General features: G+C 44.5%; 1 non-coding gene across 1 annotated transcript; it reads right to left on the bottom strand.

Moving 5' to 3' along the window:
- Positions 1-1,626: 1,626 nt before the first annotated feature.
- LOC146797615 (small nucleolar RNA SNORD36) lies at positions 1,627-1,700 on the bottom strand. Its single transcript, XR_014969319.1, has one exon. It is a non-coding gene; the product is annotated as a small nucleolar RNA SNORD36 (small nucleolar RNA).
- Positions 1,701-18,491: the final 16,791 nt, after the last annotated feature.

Raw genomic sequence — 18,491 nt, 5'->3', positions numbered from 1 at the left:
TGGGATTAGAAGCTGAACCCAAGGAAGTTGCTATGGGTAGGAATCAGACTGGGGCTTGGAGGCACACTGCAGGTATTCCATAGGTGGGACTAATATTGGGCTCTGTATGCTGGATGAGGTGTGGTATGCGAATGGGATAGTCCCATTCGAGCATCTGCGGAGGGAATATCAAATGTCCATGATGCAATGTCTCAAGCATAGACAGTTGAGACACATGTTGCAGGGGCGCATATCCAGGGAGGAGGAGACCCAGGAGGAGTCCCCATTGGAACTGAGGTTGCTGGATGTTCCTGTCCTCACAAAGGCAATCTCATTGACATACGAGTCACTCATGAGAAACACACAATGGACACTAGAGAAACTGCAGGAACGCTGGGATCAGAACTGGATTAGGACAACAGCACTGGGATTCCCCTCAGAGGTGGCAATTAATGCATTATATCGGCTTCTTCAACTGAATATCCTGCAGAGGACATACTATACAAGATCCTTGCTGCATAATATTGGGAAGAAGGAGAATGCAAACTGCCTCCGGAAATGCATGATGGAAGGCTCCTTCTACCAAACATTGTGGAGTTGCCCAAGCTTGTGCTCTTTTTGGGAGAAAGTTGCTGACACACTGGGGAAAGTGATTGGGGGACAAGTTGAACTGCTGCCTAAGCTTGCAATACTGGGGGCCTGGAATCCCACAGATGCAACCAGATTTGAAAAGATCCTAGTGAATAAAAGAAATAGCCCAGATATGGGGTAGCAAAATCATACCTAGCGTGCAGACCTGGATGACGGTGATGGACAGATGCATCCAGATTGAGAGAGAGGTGTATAAGGGCAGAGGCTGCCTGCTCAATTTTGAGAAGATTTGGGGTGAATGGGAGTCTGAAAGTGACAGCTAAAGATATCCCACAGAGAGACTGGTCAAAAGGTGAAGTGGGACATGAAGGCATACGTGCACTTTAGAAGGTGAGAAAGGGAAGGTAGACGCACACACACTCACTGCCTCAGTATGTGGGGGATGTGTCTCTTAGGTTGGAGATACGTGGTTGTATGAGGTCTTGGCAATATGTATATTGCAAAGTAATTATTGGCTGGTGGGTTAGTGAGGGTGGGCAGGACTAAGGTTGGGAATGTGGTGCAAGAAGAGCCAATGTAATGTTTTTTTTACTGCTGTGTCTTTATGTATAAATAATAATAAAAACGTATATTAATATTTTTACTTTCTCTACTGAAACTTCTCTTCACCAGCAGCAGCCACAGGAAAGGGGTAGCACAGTTTGTGGAAAGATATCAGTTTCAGAAAATAAATGTAAAGTGCTGGATGCACCACAATAGCTACAGGCAGGACCAGACACATACCACTAGTTTGATGTCCTGATCTATGACACACTATGTAACAGAGATTCAGGGTTCCACATTGTACCATAGATGTTGAGATCTGCCACAGAGAGCACATCTCAAGCAGCATACTGGTCGAATAAACTAGGCCCAGCTCATGATGCCTGTTAGCCTATTCTTGTTATCCTCACTCTTGACTGAAGCATTTTTGATATTTCATGGTATTCTTCAGAGAGAAAGTGAATCAAATTCACCATTTTAGAGATCAATTAAAGAGTGGGGCTCAACACAGGCAGCATTCAGGGATAGAAAGCATGTGATGTAGACAACAAGGAGGTTTCTGTTAAATTATTTATGTATTATTATACGCAGACTTGCTGTTTGGTTAACAACAGAGATTTTGTTCTGCTATCTGGTTGGAATTTTCAGACATTCCATCTGCCTGTGGCATGGTAAGCAGAGAATAGACATAATGTCATATTCTCTAATGGGCTAGTTTTCTCCAGAAACTGCAGATGACCTGTGGTCTACTATCTGAGATAATATACAGAGAGAGAGAGAGACATAGACATGAAAGACCTGTGCTAGAAATTCCTTAGTGTGTTCTTTGGTTGTTGGTATTATCTTGAAAGATATGAAGTGGGTAATTTTGGTAAAGAAACTGTGAGAAATTGGGTCACTTCTTGAGGGGTATGAAACCCTACTCATGCAGCAACAACAATCCTTGTCATGGTCAAGCATAAGAAAACCCACATTAACCTGTGCTCAACCCTCTTGTAGCTTGGCACACAGCGGTCAGGCTTAACTTAGAGGCAATATGTAAAGTATTTATGGAGCACTTCAAACATTAATAAAGTGAAAACACAGCACAAATAATATCCCACATAAGTTTAGAAAAATAGAGCAAATGTTAATAAACAAAACAAGTAATCAAATAACAACAAGGACTTCCTACACCTATATATTTGAATTTAAGGCCATGAATCCATATAGATAAAGTAATACCCACAGACTAGGGGCCCGATTCACAGAACTAACTTAAGACAAAATCCTAAACTTACTACCATTTTGGTATTCACAGAAGGCACTTACTCATTTTGGTATTCACAGAAGGCACTTACTCATTTCGGTATTCACAGAAGTTAGGAGTCCTAACTTTAGGACTCCTAAATGCCTTCTGTGAATACCGAAAGTCTTAAAATTAGGATTTTTCGCAGTTTAGTAGTAGTATAGTTAGGACTCCTAACTTTAGGACTCCTAAATGCCTTCTGTGAATACCGAAATTCTTAAAATTAGGATTTTTCTCAATTTAGTAGTCCTAAGTTTAGACTTAGGACTACTAAATTGAGAAAAATCCTAATTTTAAGACTTTCGGTATTCACAGAAGGCATTTAGGAGTCCTAAAGTTAGGAGTCCTAACTATACTACTACTAAACTGAGAAAAATCCTAATTTTAAGGCTTTCGGTAGTCACAGAAGGCATTTAGGAGTCCTAAAGTTAGGAGTCCTAAACTTAGGACTACTAAATTGAGAAAAACCCAAATTTTAAGAATTTCGGTATTCACAGAAGGCATTTAGGAGTCCTAAAGTTAGGAGTCCTAACTATACTACTACTAAACTGCGAAAAATCCTAATTTTAAGGCTTTCGGTAGTCACAGAAGGCATTTAGGTGTCCTAAAGTTAGGACTCCTAACTTCTGTGAATACCGAAATGAGTAAGTGCCTTCTGTGAATACCAAAATGAGTAAGTGCCTTCTGTGAATACCAAAATGGTAGTAAGTTTAGGATTTTGTCTTAAGTTAGTTCTGTGAATCGGGCCCTAGGTGTACAAAAATATATGACTAAGTCATTTATTAAATTTTTTTCATTTTTTTCAGAAGGACTATTATTTCTCCATTTTAAATTAGAAATGAATTACAACATTTAGACAAAATCATTATGTCAACAACAAAACACACCATATCAACAGAAATATAAATGAGAGACAACAATGGAAAACATCAAAACATCATACAAAGCTAACAAGGGAACAAAAAAGATACATATAAGAAAATGCAATTTTTTAAAAAAGACAGTTCATCATAAAAAGTGCAACAAACTATGACCGCCAAGACAAGCGCCAACGCGCGTTTCGGAGCTAAACAGTATATAGGCTCCTTCCTCAGGGCGTGTAAGGTAGGTCTTTCAGGCAACAGCACAAACTACGCACATATCCTTGACAAACGTCAAATGGTGTAGAAGTTGACAAAGTTTCAAAGTTTATAACCATAAGTTTTTGACGTACTGAGTTTCTGAAAAAACATCCAGACTACGATAGCTAGTATAGTAAGCTATCTGATGTTGAGATTTCGACCGGTTTAGGTTCCACCATTTAGGGAGCTTCCACTGGTTAGAAGGATCATTATTAGATAGTGTAACCAATCAGCTTCAATAAAAATGAAAAAGTAGGACCTGAAAGCTCTGTAGTTGGTCCGACCCGTAGAATTATCCCCGTATCATAAGTATCCTAAGTGGATAGATCGGCGAGGTATCTCGATAAGCAGATTATCACGGCTGACGGGTTCGGCAGTGTCCATGCAATTGGTAGAGATCGGAACCGGTCTAAGCGTCTTCAAAACAAGACCAAAACGGCAAACATCCAATCAGTAAAACCGGAGATAGGAGAGTTTAAAGATTTAGGTAAGCACAAAGCACCAACTGTGGATATCTGGTTGCACAACCGGAACAAAGTCACAAGTTACGGCCAACAACAATGGAGGGTGGGCAAGCTACAGGGACCCAGTTTGGCCTGCTGCATAAGAATACCTTAAATTCTGATTGCGCGGTCTCACGTCAAGGATGCATCACGCAGCCACGATGATGTATTAGTTCCAAGGAGCTGTGAAGCTACGATGCTAGGTCCTGTGTCATTATCAAGGATCCCATCGACGAGGGCTTGTGACACAAAGTCCGGCATTGAGGATGCATAGTGCAGTCGAGGCGATGTGTCAGTTCAGAGGAGCTGCAAGTCTGCTGAGCTTTGCATAGCTGCGGTTCCAATGCTGGCTGTGAGGTCGATGTGGATTTCCTTGCGCTGAATGAATCCTCGTTTATCAAGAAAAATGGGGTGTTTAAAGAGTTATTTCATATACGTACAAGGTATCGCACAATCAAACTATTCATAAGACATGTATATCGCCCACACCTATATATATGTATACATTGAATGTAAATAATCACGGAAAGACATTGAATGCATATCCACTTTGCATTTATATCAGAATTAATTCATTCAAATACGCTCATTTTGTAAAGTTTACAGAGAGTGACTATATGCAATGGGTGAAAATATATGGTGCTCATCTGACATATGTGCTCTAGTGGGTGAACAATTTGTGCAGTATATATAGAGTGGTTCAGGATTTATATACATGGGACAGGACAAGATTATTTATACAGTGGCCAGCCTAGTAACCATGTGCCCTGGTTGCTAATAATGCTACTTTTGTGCAGGGCCGTGGTTGATCTGAGCCTAGGTGTATTGTCGACGTTGTGACGTACTACAACCGCACCACCCTTATCTGCCGCCTTGATGACGATGGAGTTGTTTCTGGTTGTGGTTCTGTCCTCGAACCACTCAACTAGTTCATTGACCATTTCCTACAACCCTGGGTCACCGAGACGAAATCGTATGTGAGAGATACAATGCATATTATCCAGCTCCTGGAGGGCCAAGCATTTAAATCCAAAAGCCAGCTGCTAGTAACTCTTGACGTCTCTTCTCTTTATACGTCCATACCCCAGGCTAAGGCCCTTGAGGTGGTAAGAATTACCTTGGATAAACGCCCAAGACCACACTGGATTCCAACAGACTTCTTGATCACCATGCTGGAAATTGCCATGAGGAAAAACTACTTCGTATTTAAAAAACAGTATTACTTCCAATGCAAAGGCGTGGCGATGGGGGCTACTTATGCCCCAAGCCTGGCTAACGTCTTCATGGATAGCTATAAGGAGGAACTCTTGTACAGTGATGATAACCCGTTCATTGGCTCCATAGCAGTTTGGAAACGCTATATCGATGATGTGGTGATGATTTGGACCGGCACTAAAGAAGAACTCAGAAACTTTGAACATTGGCTGAACAGCAGGTCACAGGATATCCAGTTTACCATGAACTTCAGTGACGAGGCAATCGATTTCCTTGACCTCACATTTCGTGTGGATGAGGGTCTCCTATACTGTGACCTCTATCGCAAACCTACTGAAAGGAATACAATACTTAAATATGAGTCCTATCATCCTTGCAACCTGAGAGACAACTTGCCTTATGGGCAATATTTACAACTGAGAAGGAATTGTTCACGCAGAGACGACTTCTTCAGGGAGGCTGATTGTCTTACCAAACGACTAAAGGATCGTGGATACCCTACAGGCCTGCTGAAGCGAGCAAAGAAGCAAGCATGGTACTGTCCTAGGGAACAACTACTGCAACCCAAGGAGAAAAAGACTGGAACTGAAAGCATTGTGTGTGTCACTACGTTCATCTCAAAGGGCAATGACATAAGGAAGATCATAAAGAAATACTGGAATCTGGTAGCACCTGACCTGAAAACCACTGAACAGCCCCTGTTCGCATTTAAGAGGGGTAGGAATATCAGAGATAATGTGGTCAAGGTCTACCTTGAACCACCAAAGCCACTTGATTTGCGGAGTCAATTGGGTCTCCCACCCATTACAGGACACTACAAATGCGGCTCATGCAAAGCTTGCCCACTTATCATCGACGGGGCCACATTCACACACAACAACCAAATCCACAAACTGTCAGGGTTCATCAACTGCAACAGCACTAATGTTGTGTACTTAATCCTTTGCACATGCAATATACCGTATGTAGGACAAACCACACAGAAGGTGAAAGCACGGATCCTGCAGCACATGAGCAGGGTTAGATGCAAACTACAGGGAACGCCCCTAGTGGAACACTTTACCACACACAACAATTCCCCAGAGAGTATCCGATGGAGGGTTCTTGAGAAAGTCTATCCCCATCCTAGGGGTGGGTCAATATCAGCAACACTAAATTTGAAAGAATGCAGATGGATCCACTCTCTGAACTCCGTGTCATCTGGCCTGAACGAACATGAGGAAATAGCTAGACAGATAGGGCAGTTGTAAGAGGGTCCCACTCTGTTTTGCCTAAACAGTTTGACCACTGTTCTATACAATACACTCTGAGAATCTTTAATGCACAATTGCTCAATAGAACTTGTTTGCCTTTCTCTAATGCCTTTTTTTCTTGTGAATCAAACACACAAGTTTGATAACCATTTGCACAAGCTAAATCAATGTAAAATATGTATGTAATGCCTTTTATTCTTGTGATACAAACACACAACTTTGATAACCGTTTACACAAGCTAAATTAATGTAATATATGTTGCCACGTATTTACATGCTCTGTATTTATTTGCATAATGACCACACAGAATGATATTGCTCAACGCATGTTTGTATGTAGATATCACCATCAACATGCCTGAACGTATCACTAACGCCGTGCCGCATGGTACACTGACGATGGCCTGCAATGAAGCGCATTGCTTTTTATGTTCACCTGTGAGTGATTCTCCTTGCGCTTTCAATACTACTAATTACTCAGCCTCTCAGCCCTTTGAACACCGTTTAGGCACACCGATCTCACTCATCGATCGCCGTGGTTGCTTAGCAACAGGGTCACGCTCTGCGTAACGAGTAACGTACACGCTGCCCCTCCATACATAAGGTAGACTAGCGGCACCCACACATCAGGATTCACCGCCTGAACTACAGCAGGACTGACGCCTGCCCAGCCACTGCCGATTCATCCGCTTGCAGACTTTCACTTTAGGTGAGCCACCGCGCTGCGCTTTACTCCATAGAGAGGGGAGGGCTACTTCCATTTAGGCACGCGCCTTGATTAGTTTTCACCCCTTTTTCACCCCCTTCTCCTGATTTATCAGCCTCCACCGGGCACCTCGCCTTCCCAGTTAAATTGCCTTTAACATCAGCGTCTCTGTTGACAGACTTCAATTTTTACGCATGATTGCTCTACTTACACTGGGCCTCACCGCGCTGCTTACTTTTCAGGTGAGCAACCGTGCCGCACTTTACTCCCTAGAGGGGGAGGGCTACTTGCATTCAGGCACGCGCCTTCATTAGTTTTCACCCCACATTCTCCTGATTCATTAGCCTCCACCGGGCACTTCGCCTTCCCGGTTAAATTGCAGTTAAATTGCCTTTAACATCAGCGTCTCTGTGGACAAACTTCACTTCTTACGCATGATCGCTCCAATTACACTGGGCCTCACCGCGCTGCTCACAACGCATTGCATGACCCGTACTCCAATGCGTATATTTCCCCCCCACGCTGTCCCATTACGCTTTAAGATTGCACAGGTTCACAACATGAGGTTGGATGGACATGTCAGCCGTCGCTTAGAATGACTTTCTGGGTTGATTTTTTGTCACAGCGCAGCGTATAACTGGTGTTTCACCTGTATAGTCTAACTCAACATCAATACCTTACCATGTACCATTCCGTTTAATTCACAGTCATTCGCTTGCTGACGGAATTTTCAGACAAGTGTCACTTAGGGACACTTACAGCCAGAACTTTTGTCCAGACTGGGTGAGTGGTCCACCTCAGCCTCTTTTTTTCTCTCGCATATCGCCCTTTTAAGCAATTTACATGCCTGACAGCCATTTACCTCTCATCTATAGGCTACTAAAAGACACCCCATTCCCCACCCCCACACACAGTCTTGATGAAGACCCGTAGTGACTACCAAAAGGAGCACCTCTTGGGTTGAAAGGTCGACGATACACCTAGGCTCAGACCAACCATGGCCCTGCACAAAAGAAGCATTATTAGCAACCAGGGCACATGGTTACTAGGCTGGCCACTGTATAAATAATCTTGTCCTGTCCCCTGTATATAAATCCTGAACCACTCTGTACATACTGCACAAATTGTTCACTCACTTGAGCACATATGTCACATGAGCACCATATATTTTCACCCATTGCATATAGTCACTCTCTTCACACTGCACAAAATGAGCGTATTTGAATGAATTAATTCTGATATAAATGCAAAGAGGATATGCATTCAATGTCTTTCCGTGATTATTTACAATCAATGTATGCATATATATAGACGTGGGTGATAGACATGGCTCATGAATAGTTTGATTGTGCGATACTTTGTACGTATATGACATAACTCTTTAAACACCCTACAGAACCCATTTTTCTTGATAAACTTTATACCCAGGTTCTGAGGGACACCGGGTCGCCCCTTTTCTTTTGATATGAATGAATTCTCGTAGCAGGGGCAATGCATCGGTTCAGCTGGATCCACAGATGGCCTGACAGAACACTTTCAGGCCCGCTTTAAAGGGCCGAGGTCTGCAGTGACACAACTTGGCAAGGTATGACTCACAGATGGGAGGGTCCAGGTGCTGATTTCAAGGTTGTTGGAGCATTCTGTCCCTGAGGCTCTTATGGAGAGGCCAGCCAACTAGCCCTTGGAGTCATACTGGGGTCCTGGGTTCAGCAGATGCAGGTCCAGTTCTTCTCACTCAAACAAGAGGGCAGCAGGCCAGCACAGCAGGGCACCAGTCCTTCAGAGCAGTAGTCCATCAGAATAGCCGTCCTTTAAACAGCATAACAGTCCTTCTTCCTGACAAAGTATCCACAGGTCCAGAAGTGTACTGAACAGTTGGTGTTTATATTTACATCTGGACCTTCCTTTTAAGTGGAGAAACTTCTAAAGGTTTCCCTTTGAAGGGCACAGGTTTCCTGCCTTCCCTATCCTGGCTCCAGACTAACTATGGGTGATATGCAGCCTGTTGTGTGAAGGGAGAACACAGCCTATTCAAGTTGGAGCAGGGCTGTGCCCAACTTCACCCTGCCATCCTGCCAATGAGGACCCATCCAGGCACACCTAAGTTCTCAATTCTGTGTGGCTGTATAGGAGGAATACCCAAATCCCAACTGTCAGCACCAGTCATGTGACCCATAGACAGTCTACAGGCACAGGGCCTAGCTACCTACACAGTCTACTGGCCCCATACACCCCTACCCAGGCCTTGAGATATTTGGGGACAGGACAGGTGAAAATACCAGTAATCAAAAGAGTAAGAATGGGAGGAAGATCTTTCCGCTGTCTTGCCGCTAAACACTAGAATGGCCTCCCACAGACGCTTAGGTCAGAACCTTTGGAAAGGATCTTCCGAAAAAAACTAAAAACCTGGCTCTACCACATATAGTTCTCTGAGCCTGTAGGATCGTCTCATGTTACCGAACCAAGATGGGAGGCTAGCTGCAGTGCGGGGACATACTAGTCAGTATAACCAGGTGCTTTAGAAACTCATCTATTATTATTATTATTTAAATGGCTAAGCCAGGAAAATGTAAACTTTCTAAAAGTAGCAGTTCAAAATTGTAATTTAAAACCTGACTTCACCAGGAGAGAAGATTTTCCATTACAGTTCAAAAGATGCCAAACATGAACTGGCTAGGTGCTCGCATTTGGAGATTACAGCTCATTAATTATAATAAGGTAACTCTATGTTATCATATGGATGGAAGAGCTAGGCCTTGCAGTAGTGAAAAATAGAATGTAAGAGAGTTTTTCACAATCAGGACATGTAAAACTTAAAAGTACATGTCCTACTTTTTAAATACACTGCACCCTGCTCTGTAAACTGTTCAGGGCCTACCCTTGGGGTGACTTTGTTGCAGGGATTCTCTCAGAAACAGAACTATTCCTGGTACTGCAGAACATCAGTATGTAGGGACTGAGGCACCATACCACATCAATACCTATTGGCCCAAATCCGACTCGATAATAATGCCTCGCTTGCCCTCCTAGCCTTTCTGGTTTCTGTTTCTGGTTGTGGTTCTGTCCTCGAACCACTCAACTAGTTCATTGACCATTTTCTACAACCCTGGCTCACCGAGACGAAATCGTATGTGAGTGATACAATGCATATTATCCAGCTCCTGGAGGGCCGAGAATTTGAATCCAAAAGCCAGCTGCTAGTAACTCTTGACGTCTCTTCTCTTTATACGTCCATACCGCAGGCTAAGGCCCTTGAGGTGGTAAGAATTACCTTGGATAAACGCCCAAGACCACACTGGATTCCAACAGGCTTCTTGATCACCATGCTGGAAATTGCAATGAGGAAAAACTACTTCATATTTAAAAAACAGTATTACTTCCAATGCAAAGGCGTGGCGATGGGGGCTACTTATGCCCCAAGCCTGGCTAATGTCTTCATGGATAGCTATAAGGAGGAACACTTGTACAGTGATGATAACCCGTTCATTGACTCCATAGCAATTTGGAAACGCTATATCGATGATGTGGTGATGATTTGGACCGGCACTAAAGAAGAATTCAGGAACTTTGAACATTGGCTGAACAGCAGGTCACAGGATATCCAGTTTACCATGAACTTCAGTGAGGAGGCAATCGATTTCCTTGACCTCACATTTCGTGTGGATGAGGGTCTCCTATACTGTGACCTCTATCGCAAACCTACTGAAAGGAATACACTACTTAAATATGAGTCCTATCATCCTTGCAACCTGAGAGACAACTTGCCTTATGGGCAATATTTACAACTGAGAAGGAATTGTTCACGCAGAGACGACTTCTTCAGGGAGGCTGATTCTCTTACCAAACGACTAAAGGATCGTGGATACCCTACTGATCTGCTGAAGCGAGCAAAGAAGCGAGCATGGTACTGTCCATGGGAACAACTACTGCAACCCAAGGAGAAAAAGACTGGAACTGAAAGCATTGTGTGTGTCACTACGTTCATCTCAAAGGGCAATGACATAAGGAAGATCATAAAGAAATACTGGAATCTGGTAGCACCTGAACTGAAAACCACTGAACAGCCCCTGTTCGCATTTAAGAGGGGTAGGAATATCAGAGATAACGTGGTCAAGGCCTACCTTGAACCACCAAAGCCACTTGATTTGCGGAGTCAATTGGGTCTCCCACCCATTACAGGACACTACAAATGCGGCTCATGCAAAGCTTGCCCACTTATCATCGACGGGGCCACATTCACATACAACAACCAAATCCACAAACTGTCAGGGTTCATCAACTGCAACAGCACTAATGTTGTGTACTTAATCCTTTGCACATGCAATATACCGTATGTAGGACAAACCACACAGAAGGTGAAAGCACGGATCCTGCAGCACATGAGCAGGGTTAGATGCAAACTACAGGGAACGCCCCTAGTGGAACACTTTACCACACACAACCATTCCCCAGAGAGTATCCGATGGAGGGTTCTTGAGAAAGTCTATCCCCATCCTAGGGGTGGGTCAATATCAGCAACACTAAATTTGAAAGAATGCAGATGGATCCACTCTCTGAACTACGTGTCATCTGGCCTGAACGAACATGAGGAAATAGCTAGACAGATGGGGCAGTTGTAAGAGCGTCCCACTCTGTTTTGCCTAAACAGTTTGACCACTGTTCTATACAATACACTCTGAGAATCTTTAATGCACAATTGCTCAATAGAACTTGTTTGCCTTTCTCTAATGCCTTTTTTTCTTGTGAATCAAACACACAAGTTTGATAACCGTTTGCACAAGCTAAATCAATGTAAAATATGTATGTAATGCCTTTTATTCTTGTGATACAAACACACAACTTTGATAACCGTGTACACAAGCTAAATTAATGTAATATATGTTGCCACATATTTACATGCTCTGTATTTATTTGCATAATGACCACACAGAATGATATTGCTCAACGCATGTTTGTATGTAGATATCACCATCAACATGCCTGAACGTATCACTAACGCCATTCCGCATGGTACACTGACGATGGCCTGCAATGAAGCGCATTGCTTTTTATGTTCACCTGTGAGTGATTCTCCTTGCGCATTCAATACTACTATTTACTCAGCCTCTCAGCCCTTTGAACACCGTTTAGGCACACCGATCTCACTCATCGATCGCCGTGGTTGCTTAGCAACAGGGTCACGCTCTGTGTAACGAGTAACGTACACGCTGCCCCTCCATACATAAGGCAGATTAGAGGCACCCACACATCAGGATTCACCGCCTGAGCTACAGCAGGACTGACGCCTGCCCAGCCACTGCCGATTCATGCCGCTTGGAGACTTTCACTTTAGGTGAGCCACCACACTGCGCTTTACTCCCTAGAGAGGGGAGGGCTACTTGCATTTAGGCACGCGCCTTGATTAGTTTTCACCCCTTTTTCACCCCCTTCTCCTGATTTATCAGCCTCCACCGGGCACCTCGCCTTCCCAGTTAAATTGCCTTTAACATCAGCGTCTCTGTTGACAGACTTCAATTTTTACGCATGATTGCTCTACTTACACTGGGCCTCACCGCGCTGCTTACTTTTCAGGTGAGCAACCGTGCCGCACTTTACTCCCTAGAGGGGGAGGGCTTCTTGCATTCAGGCACGTGCCTTCATTAGTTTTCACCCCACATTCTCCTGATTCATTAGCCTCCGCCGGGCACTTCGCCTTCCCGGTTAAATTGCAGTTAAATTGCCTTTAACATCAGCGTCTCTGTGGACAAACTTCACTTCTTACGCATGATCGCTCCAATTACACTGGGCCTCACCGCGCTGCTCACAACGCATTGTATGACCCGTACTCCAATGCGTATATTTCCCCCCCACGCTGTCCCATTACGCTTTAAGATTGCACAGGTTCACAACTTGAGGTTTGATGGACAGGTCAGCCTGTTAGAATTACTTTCTGGGTTGATTTTTTGTCACAGCGCAGCGTATAACTGGTGTTTCACCTGTATAGTCTAACTCAACATCAATACCTTACCGCGTACCATTCCGTTTAATTCACAGTCATTCGCTTGCTGACGGAATTTTCAGACAAGTGTCACTTAGGGACACTTACAGCCAGAACTTTTGTCCAGACTGGGTGAGTGGTCCACCTCAGCCTCTTTTTTTCTCTCGCATATCGCCCTTTTAAGCAATTTACATGCCTGACAACCATTTACCTCTCATCTATAGGCTACTAAAAGACACCCCATTCCCCACCCCCACACACAGTCCTGATGAAGACCCGTAGTGACTACCAAAAGGAGCACCTCTTGGGTTGAAAGGTCGACGATACACCTAGGCTCAGACCAACCATGGCCCTGCACAAAAGAAGCATTATTAGCAACCAGGGCACATGGTTACTAGGCTGGCCACTGTATAAATAATCTTGTCCTGTCCCCTGTATATAAATCCTGAACCACTCTGTACATACTGCACAAATTGTTCACTCACTTGAGCACATATGTCACATGAGCACCATATATTTTTACCCATTGCATATAGTCACTCTCTTCACACTGTACAAAATGAGCGTATTTGAATGAATTAATTCTGATATAAATGCAAAGTCGATATGCATTCAATGTCTTTCCGTGAATATTTACAATCAATGTACACATATATATAGACGTGGGCGATACACATGTCTCATGAATAGTTTAATTGTGCAATACTTTGTACGTATATGACATAACTCTTTAAACAACCTACAGAACCCATTTTTCTTGATAAACTTTATACCCAGGTTCTGAGGGACACCGGGTCGCCCCTTTTCTTTTGATATGAATGAATCCTCGTAGCAGGGGCAATGCATCGGTTCAGCTGGATCCACAGATGGCCTGACAGAACACTTTCAGGCCCGCTTTAAAGGACCGAGGTCTGCAGTGACACAACTTGGCAAGGTATGACTCACAGATGGGAGGGTCCAGGTGCTGGTTTCAAGGTTGTTGGAGCATTCTGTCCCTGAGGCTCTTATGGAGAGGCCAGCCAACTAGCCCTTGGAGTCATACTGGGGTCCTGGGTTCAGCAGATGCAGGTCCAGTTCTTCTCACTCAAACAAGAGGGCAGCAGGCCAGCACAGCAGGGCAGCAGTCCTTCAGAGCAGTAGTCCAGCAGAATAGCAGTCCTTTAAACAGCATAACAGTCCTTCTTCCTGACAAAGTATCCACAGGTCCAGAAGTGTACTGAACAGTTGGTGTTTATATTTACATCTGGACCTTCCTTTTAAGTGGAGAAACTTCTAACGGTTTCCCTTTGAAGGGCACAGGTTTCCTGCCTTCCCTATCCTGGCTCCAGACTAACTACGGGTGGTATGCAGCCTGTTGTGTGAAGGGAGAACACAGCCTATTCAAGTTTAAGCAGGGCTGTGCCCAACTTCACCCTGCCATCCTGCCAATGAGGACCCATCCAGGCACACCTAAGTTCTCAATTCTGTGTGGCTGTATAGGAGGAATACCCAAATCCCAACTGTCAGCACCAGTCATGTGACCCAGAGACAGTCTACAGGCACAGGGCCTAGCTACCTACACAGTCTACTGGCCCCATACACCCCTACCCAGGCCTTGAGATCTTTGGGGACAGGACAGGTGAAAATACCAGTAATCAAAAGAGTAAGAATGGGAGGAAGATCTTTCCGCTGTCTTGCCGCTAAACACTGGAATGGCCTCCCACAGACGCTTAGGTCAGAACCTTTGGAAAGGATCTTCCGAAAAAAACTAAAAACCTGGCTCTACCACATATAGTTCTCTGAGCCTGTAGGATCGTCTCATGTTACCGAACCAAGATGGGAGGCTAGCTGCAGCGCGGGGACATACTAGTCAGTATAACCAGGTGCTTTAGAAACTCATCTATTATTATTATTATTTAAATGGCTAAGCCAGGAAAATGTAAACTTTCTAAAAGTAGCAGTTCAAAATTGTAATTTAAAACCTGACTTCACCAGGAGAGAAGATTTTCCATTACAGTTCAAAAGATGCCAAACATGAACTAGCTAGGTGCTCGCATTTGGAGATTACAGCTCATTAATTATAATAAGGTAACTCTATGTTATCCTATGGATGGAAGAGCTAGGCCTTGCAGTAGTGAAAATTAGAATGTAAGAGGGTTTTTCACAATCAGGACATGTAAAACTTAAAAGTACATGTCCTACTTTTTAAATACACTGCACCCTGCTCTCTAAACTGTTCCGGGCCTACCCTTGGGGTGACTTTGTTGCAGGGATTCTTCTCAGAAACAGAACTATTCCTGGTACCGCAGAACATCAGTATGTAGGGACTGAGTCACCATACCACATCAATACCTATTGGCCCAAATCCGACTCTATAATAATGCCTCGCTTGCCCTCCTAGCCTTTCCATAGAGATGAGTGAATTGGCAGTCCAGAACACAACAATCTAGACCCTCTCAGGAATCGCTATAGCAGTCCATCACCTTTCGTTCTCTCACTCATACATGCCCACAATAAATTAAAAAGAGACACGAAGAAAGCTTACAATACTTTTTGAAATTATTGTGCTCTATTATGTAACAATGTGCTGCAGTTAGAAAGCATATGCAAGTCAACAATGTGATTAGCCCAATTAAAAGACCATACACAATAAAAAAAACTGTCATATTGACTGACAGATCTTCCTAAGCTTAAACTCACTATGGAAGCACAGTGATATATTATAGATTATGGGAATAGAGGTGAACCCCATACCTGGCATACATAAGTTGCAGTTCTACATTTCAGCTTGTGCACCTCTTTCGTCTCAGGACCTTTGCTGTGCGAGAGTGTCATCTCTCTATTTTCAAAACGACAAGAACCATCTTATATGATAAGAATTGTATGTTCAAAAACAGGAGCTAGATTTCTCTATTATGTCTAGGTGTTAGTGCCCAACCACTGAGAATAACAGGGAGCAGTGCTGTTTGACTTTGTATGAGATGTTCAAACTGAATCCCAGCAGAAGTACAGAATATGAAAACATGAGCATCCTATTTGTGAAATAACAATATGGCACAAAAACAAGACTGATATTTTGTGAGCAAAGTGTAAGAAAGTGGGTTTCTATTGCAGTAACCCCCACACTTTTTGCCCGATTTCTGATGCACTTTGACATAGTGTGCACTGGGTACCTGACAATCAGGTTCCCAGTGCCTGTGTTCTTTCCTTAAACTGTACCAATGTTTCCACAATTGGCACACCTCAGGCCTACATATCAGTCCCTTGTAAAAGGTACCAGTGGTACCAAAGGGGCTTGTGACCAGAGAGGGTCCCTTAGGGCTGCAGCATGTATTGGTCCACCCTAAAGGACCCCACACCCAACACATACACACTGCTATTGCAGGCTATGTGTTGTGGTGTGGCTAAACTAAAAGGGTAGACATGACACACCTTCCTGGGTGCCATGCCTACACATCACTTCCTGTGGCATAGGTAAGTCACTCCTCTGGCAGGCCTTACATTCCTACGGCAGGGTGCACTATACCACAGGGGAGGGCATAGCTGCAAGAGCGATATGCCCCTACAGTGTCTGTGCCATTCGCAGACATTGTAAGTGCAGTAAAGCAATATTGAGTACATGGGCAGAGAGTTTGTCATTACAAACTCCACAGCTCCATAATGACTACTGAAAGCTGGGAAGTTTGGAACCAAACATCTTGGCATAATAACCCCACACTGATGCCAGCATTGGATTTATTATAAAGTGCACTCAGAGGTCATCTTAGAGATGCCCCCTGAAAAACGACCAACTACTAGTGTATTGGCTGACTGGTCCCTGCCAGTCAGTCACCAACAGACAGGTTTTTGACCTCAAGGGGTGAGAGCTTTTGTGCTCTCGGGGCTCAGCAACAAAGCCTGCTCTGGGTGGAGGTGCTTCACACCTCCCCGTTGCAGGAAAAGCAACACTTGGCGGTCAGCCTCAAAGTCTCTCACCTTGTGTTATGCTGATTTTAGCAGCTCCAGCTGGTGTAGATGCCCGCCGCCCTGTCCCAGCCTCCCTTTTGGCAGCAGGACATGCGGGAAAATTAGTAAGCAGAGTAGGAGTGTCCACTGTAACCTGACACTCCCCTAGAGTCTCCAGGGGCTGAGGTGTACCCCTTTCTTTGGAATTCTCCATCTTGAATTGGAGAATTAGGCCTAATAGGAACAGGGATGTGCCCCTCACCCCAATTTAAGGGGGCACCCACAGGGTATAGTCACCCTAGTCGACAGTAGCCATTGACTACTGCTCCGCAACCACAGTAACGCTCTTAAATTTAGTATTTAGGGCTTCCCTGTACCTTGTTCCTCAGATTCTATGACCTAAGAAGAAGAAGGTCTGAAAAGCTGTGCAGCAGTGGAGAAGAAGACAACAACTGACTTGGCCCCAGCCCTAATGGCCTGTCTCCTCCTCCAACGACCCTGCTTCAAGAAACTGGTGTGGCCCTCAGCCAGCAACCTCAAGAACCCCAGAGGACATGTGCTGTCTTCAGGAAAGACTCCCGTGGACACCGGATTTGTCCAGCCAAGACACTAACAAAAGGACTCAGAATCCATGCAGATCTGTAACACTTGCACCACTCTGCACCCGACAACAACGGTCTGAGTTCAGGTGGCCGACCGACCCAGTGAGGTCTCCCTAGTGATCCTGACCTGAGATCCAGTGTTGGACGACCTCTCCTGACCTCCCCCTCAACGCCTGCAGCCTCAACCTGCAAGGTCCACCGACCATTACTGGAACCGGTGAAAAAACCCGAAGCCAAAAGACACCCCTGCACCCGCAGCCCCACGGCCTTAGTATGCTCAACCGAGAGTCTCCCAGCATCTACCCACTATCCATCCCACCTATCCAGTCATAGGATTCCATCAGCCAGTCTTCTGAATAAAGCCTGCAGCCCTTTTTCCCAAACAGGGATTTCCATTGGTTTCAACTAGACCCCGATGCCTTTTTTGCACTCTGCACCCTCTGCCGCAGGTGGTGCAGTCTAAGTGCTCTTTGGTGGCCCCTCCATTGCTGATCTTAATCCCCAGGGCCTGTGTCCCTGGCCACAGGTACTTACATGTAACAGGTGCCTCTTCGAAGTACCCCCTGGCCTCCATAGGTTAACATTGGGCCCAGTGACCTCTGCACCAGGCCACCTCAGTGCCGCTGGTGATGCAGTCGCTACCTTGGTCAAACTCATGCCTAGCTTTGACCCAAACCTCCGGAGACTAAAAAACACTTACTTACTTGTAAGTTACTTTTTCCCATAGAATTGCATTGGTCCCTCACTGTAATGTACTGAGTGTGATTCTGAAAACAAAGTATCTCTTTC

This window comes from Triturus cristatus, chromosome 9, assembly GCF_964204655.1.
Source record: "Triturus cristatus chromosome 9, aTriCri1.1, whole genome shotgun sequence".
In the NCBI taxonomy this organism is placed as follows: Eukaryota; Metazoa; Chordata; class Amphibia; order Caudata; family Salamandridae; genus Triturus; species Triturus cristatus.
Note: the sequence above shows the minus strand (reverse complement) of the source record. Positions and strands in the feature narration are given on the sequence as shown.